Genomic DNA, 7,186 nt, shown 5'->3' with positions numbered 1-7,186 from the left:
CAGTGACACAATCTCGGCTCACTGCAAGCTCCACCTCATGGATTCACGCCATTCTCCTGCCCCAGCCTCCCAAGTAGCTGGGACTACAGGCGCCCGCCACCACGCCCGGCTAATTTTTTTGTATTTTTAGTAGAGATGGGGTTTCACCATGTTAGCCAGGATGGTCTCGAGCTCCTGACCTCGTGATCCACCCGCCTCGGCCTCCCAAAGGGCTGGGATTACAGGCGTGAGCTACCACGCCCGGCCGACAAATTCTTAAAAATATAAAAGTTTCTATGTAATAGAAAAAAATTGAGGCTGCTGTAGATGGAGCAAATAAAGAAAAAAAGGAGGAAGACTTGTTTAAAAATGTAAATTGCCGGGCGCGGTGGCTCACTCTTGTAATCCTAGCACTTTGGGAGGCCGAGGCGGGCGGATCACGAGGTGAGGAGATCGAGACCACGGTGAAACCCCGTCTCTACTAAAAATACAAAAAATTAGCCGGGCGTGGTGGCAGGCGCCTGTAGTCCCAGCTACTCGGAGAGGCTGAGGCAGGAGAATGGCGTGAACCCGGGAGGCGGAGCTTGCAGTGAGCCGAGATCGCGCCACTGCACTCCAGCCTGGGCGACAGAGCGAGACTCCGTCTCAAAAAAAAAAAAAAAAAAAATGTAAATTAATCAAGCTTGTTTAAACCTATTCATGCTTAGTTGCTAATATTATCACCTAGCTAGTACTTTCATGTTGAAAATTGTTTATACTCCTGAGACTGTTTTAAGTAAGATGACAACCAGGCAAAATTCTAGAGTTGTACGTGAGTATGGAAATAAATACAAAGTGTCTCGTGCCAGTACCATTGCTTCTTGTAGACATAGCCAAAATAGCTCCTAAAAAATGTTCATGAGATTCCTCAAAAGAGCATATTTATCTATTCTCAAGTGCTGGATGGGATAGTTTCTCTGCTTTAAGAATTTTCACAAGCAATGGTGACATCTTCAAATTTCAGTCTAGTGGGATTGAAATATTTTTGGAGAAGACAGTATGCATTCAAAACCATTCCTTTCTTTTTTTATTATAATGTGAAAATTCTGTTTTGACACAATTTCTTCATTTCTTCATGACAATTTGTACACACAGTTTAAATTATTTCCCATTATTTAGCTGTGTTCTTTGGGCTTCTCTGAAACACATAAATATTAAGGATAGATTAATGCCAGAGAGTATGTCCAAAATACTGCTGGCAAGAATAATGTGACCAAAGGGAATTATCTTTGATAGAGGAAAGATTGAGATACAGTTAAGTGGAAAAGGGAGGGGATTGTTTCTAGGCTAGTAACTGAATGGTCTCTATTCAGAATGAGATTTTGTTGTAATAATAATAATTTATGAAAGGTTTTCTTTTTATTGTTAAGCTTTCTTTTCATGATATAAGTGAGATTTTAACTTTCAAATTTTTTTGTAGGGCTCCTGATTTTGTGATATGTGGCCTTAAAGATTCTAAAAGTATCTGTATTGGCACAGATTCCTCTACTTCAGAACATTCTATATGTTGCAAAATAATTTTGTAATATAAATCGATAAGCACTTATTAAGTGACTATAGACATATATTCTAGAAAATACTTTGGATAATGTATCTGAAGTCTGATTTTGTACTTTTAATTTTTAGAAATTGACTCTTTGGTGGCAGTTTCTTTGAGAGCCTTGCATGCTGTTTTAGAGGTTAAGTTATGGCTTACCCTATATTTTGTAGAACACTGACAGCCTGTGAAAAACAACATAGTATTCCCAGGTTAAAATGGAAAACTAATACTTTCCCCACTTCACAGACCGTACATTAATTTTATAATGAAGATATTTTTCATTTAAAATTTTTCTCTAAGAGCTGCCCATTTTTAGAGACACTGACTTTTATTGTTTAGGCTTTTGGAATATAGTGGCATTACCAGAGGGAGCCAGAATTTGATTAGCATAAGGACATTGCAAGGCATGGTTTTAAAAATTAATGTACTTGGTTCATTAAAGAGTGGTAATTTGAAAGGATCCAGCAGAATGCAGATAGAAGATGCGGAACTGGGCATTGGAAGTTCTGGTGGTATAGGTAGCTGAGCCACATATGGACACAATGAAGGAAGGTGGATGACAGAAGCAAGAAATGCATCAATAATTGTTGCTGAAAGGAACAATTTTTTTCTCCCAGTTTTGGGGAACGAGTTGAAGGAACCACCTAGCAAAAGCAAAAGGAAAGTTCAAAGTTAAAAATAAACCAAGGGCACACAAGCAGCAAAGGGGAGCTGAGAGGAACCTGGGAAAGTCCTCATTTATTTGCAAGTTCTTGGTGATCCTTGACATGATGTGAACTTGACTGCTGCAACTTACAGGGAAAAACACACAGTGGTGTGCTGGAGCCAGCCAGTATTTGCTCACAAGAAGCAATTGTTAAATTGTCAGTAATTTTGCAAGCCCATTATTAAACACAGCCATTATTAACAATTAAAATTTTACACTTACAATTCGTTTATATATATATATGTATATATATATATAAATTATAAAGATGGGGTCTTGTTCTGTCACCTAGGCTGTAGTGTAGTGCTGTGATCATAGCTCACTGCAGCCTCAAACTCCTGGGCTCAAGCAGTCCTCCCACCTCAGCCTCCCAAAGTTCTGAGATTATAGGCATGAGCCACCATGACCGGCAAATTAACTATATTTAAAATAAATGTAACATATGCGCAAAACTTATCACTTAATTACCTTATAAACCTTTACTCTTCTTTATAGTTTTGAGTTCATTTACATCTATCTTTACAGTGAAAATGCTATATAATGATGTGCTATTTCCTGTCCTCTACATTTAGTATCATCATCTTGGTAACTTGAAGTCAGCCATGATGGGAATATTTATACCATGAAAACTGGCGAGTGTTACAATCCGGGCATTTTTCCTCATCTTGAAGCTAAATGTCAAACATATATTCGTACACATTTAACTACACCTTTGCAAGTATTTGTGATTCTCTTGATCATTCCATTAACAAAGGGACACTCAACTACACTTAATCTACAGTAGGTCCAATATCTTGTTCATATTGTTTTTAGTAGTAGAGATAGTAGGATTGAGGGCAGATTCAGAAGAGCAGGTAAGCAAACATCTTCTTGCTCAAACCTAGTATTCAGTAAAAAGAAATGAGGTGAAGAAAATTTGGCAAACTATCTTCTAAGACATAGGTTTTCTTGGAATTTTACCCACATATCAGTATGGAAAGAAATCAAGATTGCGTTTTTCCACCTATTAGGGAAATCAGCACACACTTACTAAGACAGAAGGGAAAAGATCATTTATAATAAATTCGACCAACTATGGTTCTTAGGGCAAAAAAACTGTTCTTCTCTGAGTTATTAATACCTAAAAACCAAAGTGGGATTGGAAAAGGCCCAGATATAGGTGTATAAGTACAGATAACAGTTAACAGCATGCCAACCATTGCTCAAAAGAAAATGTGAGAAAGACAACAGTCTATCCCTGGGGTTCACATTGCCTTAACCTGGGTTCTTGGACCTTTCTATCTTCACTAAAATATGTTTCAACTTTGATCAATTATGAGTACAAGAGAGCTAGAGGGTTTTTTTTTTTTTGGTTTCAGGGTGCACAATTGCAGCTTTGAAATTATTTTACATTTTCATTCTTCATGCTGATGAGTCAGTGCAGATTTATATTACCATGTTATTATGGATAGCGGAGACTGTGTCTCCTTGAAAGTAATGGCATGTGATTGCTTACTCCGTTACTTTCAATGGGACTCAGTCGTTGCCATCCTTAGGGACTCAATCCCACTGAAAGTAATAGTCTGAGACTGCCCACATTGTTACTGTGCTTTAAATTGGCTTGAATTTATACTAAGCAGTATGGGCTAGCCACAGAAGTCTCACTTTTAAATGATGTAGAGTTGATCAAGTTTTTTGGCCAGCATTTGGAAAGTTTAACTGCCTGTTGGGAGACTGTATTCTTATTATTTAAACCATCCATTTCTGAATATTGAAATGTTTTGACATTTAGCCTCTGAACTGTTAGAGAAATTCACAACATTGCAAGAAATTGTTTTTAAACTTTAATCCTTTCTTAAATATGCTGTATTCAGGCATTTCAGGCAAAGAGAATCCTTTTGCGTGGACATTGATTAGGTTAATGTTTTTACAATAATAACTAAAGTATATTTTTAGAGCTAAAAAGAAACCCACAATATCACATTTTAGATGAGGAAGCTGAAGTTTAAGGTAATTTGACATGGGTCAAGGTCACAAGGCAGGCTAATAGCAAAGCAGAGACCAGAACGGCTCTGTGCAGGATTATCCAATCCCATTTAAATCTTTAGAATTAGTCTATTTTTATTCTTAGATATACTAATGAGTTATTTCAAGATAAATTGCACATTAGTACTCACACTTAAGTGATAACACATTTTAATTTTTCTCCATAAAACAAACATTTTAAGATCCTGTTAGCATAAAATACCTTTCTGGTAAAAACATTCATGGAGTTTGAAGCGGGGTGGAGGAGAAAGAAGGTATTTCATAGGAGATTGTATAAAATAGTGTTAAAAAACTGCCTCAGGTATATTATCTTATCTTTTATATAACTTTGCCCCTATGTTTATGTCAGAGTTTGGAAATGCAGAACATAGTTTTAAAATCTGTGTTCTGTTATCAAATTGTTGAAATGTCCAGTCTTTTTAGACTACTACAAAAAAGTTTCCATTGTAGCCTCTATAAAATCAGCAAAGTGTTATTTTATATTTAGTTGCTTTTACAGCTAAAACTTGGACATTCCTTGATATATGTAGCAAATAGTTGATAAAATCATTAAATATTATTGAGTTTGTACCTTGTCATGAAAGCTAATCATTTGTGAATTGAAGGCCTTCCTCTTTATTAGCAGTGCCAATAGTGGAAAGTACTGGCCTCTCCTAGATATTCACTGTAACAAAAAAATTCAAAGCCCTGTCAATTAATGAAAATGAGGGAGGTATTAGCTTTGATAATAATAACATAACCAGAAATTTAATTTATTATTTTGTTTATTGTCAACATTATTGATGCAAATATTATTGATATATAGATTTTTACCACGTATGCTTGTATGTAACGCATATCTAACTACTATTTGGATAGACAATTGAATTATACATATATTAGTTATGTTACTATGGGAATCGGATGTAACATGAAGGTGTAAATATGGATCTTCTCTAAAATCACTTCCATTTCTAGAGTCTATGATTATATGGTTTAAAAAATATGAATTTCAGTCCTAGCAGCTAATTTTCTTTTTGTTGTATAACAAAACTTTATCCTACAACATTTTTTTAAAGTAAACTACTGATATGGTTTGGCTCTATGTCTCTACCCAAATCTCACCTTGAATTATAATAATCCCCACATGTCATGGGAGGGACTCGGTGGGAGGTAATTGAATCATGGGGGTGGGTTTTTCCCATGCTGTTCTCTTGATAGTGAATAAGTCTCACGAGATCTGATGGTTTTATAAAGGGCAGTTCCCCTGCACATGCTCTCTTGCCTGCTGCCAGGTAAGATGTACGTTTGCTCCTCCTTCACCCTCCGCCATGATTGTGAGGCCACCCCAGCCATGTGAAACTGTGAGTCCATTAAACCTCTTTTTCTTTATAAATTACCCAGTCTCGGGTATTTCTTCATAGCAGTATGAAAATAGACTAATACAACTACCGCACCAAAAAACGAAAAAACAACTATACTACGCTGTGCTCTTACAAGTCAGGGTAGTGGCTACTCTTGGAGTGGGTGTGGTGGTGATTGACAGATGAAGAGATGAAGAGAAGGAGGGGAGATTGTTGGTGCTGTTAATATTCTGTTTCTTGATCTGGGTGCCGATCATATGATTGTGTTTCGTTTGTGAAAATTCATCAAGCTGTGCACTTTTCTGCAGTTTTGAAGAAGACTGGATAAAACGTTTTGAAGTGACATGCAAATATAAAGAACATGGTTTATTCATTTGAAAACATCTGACGTTCCAAGAGACTTACTTCCTTTTAAAAGTTCATCTTAGAATTGTTTGTTTGGTTTGTTTTTGTTTTGTAATAGGAGAGGTTGACAGACTATGGCCCCTGGGCCGAATCTGGTCTTTTGCCTATCTTTGTATAATCTATGAGCTAAGAATGGCTTTTTACATTTTTTTTTTTGTTTTTCACCCAAGCTGGAGTAAGGTGGCGTCATCTCGGCTCACTGCAACCTCCGCCTCCCGGGTTCAAGTGGTTCTCCTGCCTCAATCTCCCGAGTAGCTGGGACTACAGGGGCGTGCCACCATGCCCGGCTAATTTTTTTAGTAGAGACGGGGTTTGGGGTTTCACCGTATTAGCCAGGATGATCTCGATCTCCTGACCTCTTGATCTGCCTGCCTCTGCCTCCCAAAGTCCTGGGATTTCAGGCGTGAGCCGCCGCGCCCGGCCATGGCTTTTTACATTTTTAGATAATTGAAACAGAAAAATCAAAAGGAGTCTGTGTTTGGTGGTTCATGCTTATAATCCCAGCACTTCAGAAGGCCAAGGTGAAAGGATTGTTTGAAGCCAGGTGTTTGAGACCAGCCTGGGCAACATAGCGAGACCCTATCTCTTCAAAGAAAAAGAAAAATTAGCCAGGCGTGGTGGCACGTGCCTGTAGTCCTTGCTACTGACAAGGCTGAGGCAGGAGGATCCCTTGAGCCCAGAAGCTGGGCTGCAGTGAGCTATGATTGTACCACTGCACTCCAGCCCAGGCGACAGAGGGTGACCCTGTGTACAAACAAACAAAAGAATAGTATTTTTTGACCCATGAAAATGATATGACATTCAAATTTCAGTGTCAAAAAGTAAAGTTTTGGCCGGGCACAGTGGCTCACGCCTGTAATCCCAGCACTTTGGGAGGCCGAGGTGGGCGGATCACCTGAGGTCGGGAGTTCAAGACCAGCCTGGCCAACATGGAGAAACCCCCTCTCTACTAAAAATACAAAAAAAAAAAAAAAACGTTAGCCGGGCAGGCACATGCCTGTAATCCCAGCTACTTGTGAGGCTGAGGCAGGAGAATTGCTTGAGACCGGGAAGTGGAGGTCGTGATGAGCTGAGATCAGGCCATTGCACTCCAGCCTGGGCAACAAGAGCAAAACTCTGTCTCAAAAAAAAAAAAGTAAAGTTTTATTG

Source organism: Symphalangus syndactylus, chromosome 14, assembly GCF_028878055.3.
Source record: "Symphalangus syndactylus isolate Jambi chromosome 14, NHGRI_mSymSyn1-v2.1_pri, whole genome shotgun sequence".
In the NCBI taxonomy this organism is placed as follows: domain Eukaryota; kingdom Metazoa; phylum Chordata; class Mammalia; order Primates; family Hylobatidae; genus Symphalangus; species Symphalangus syndactylus.
This window is presented reverse-complemented; position numbering follows the sequence as displayed.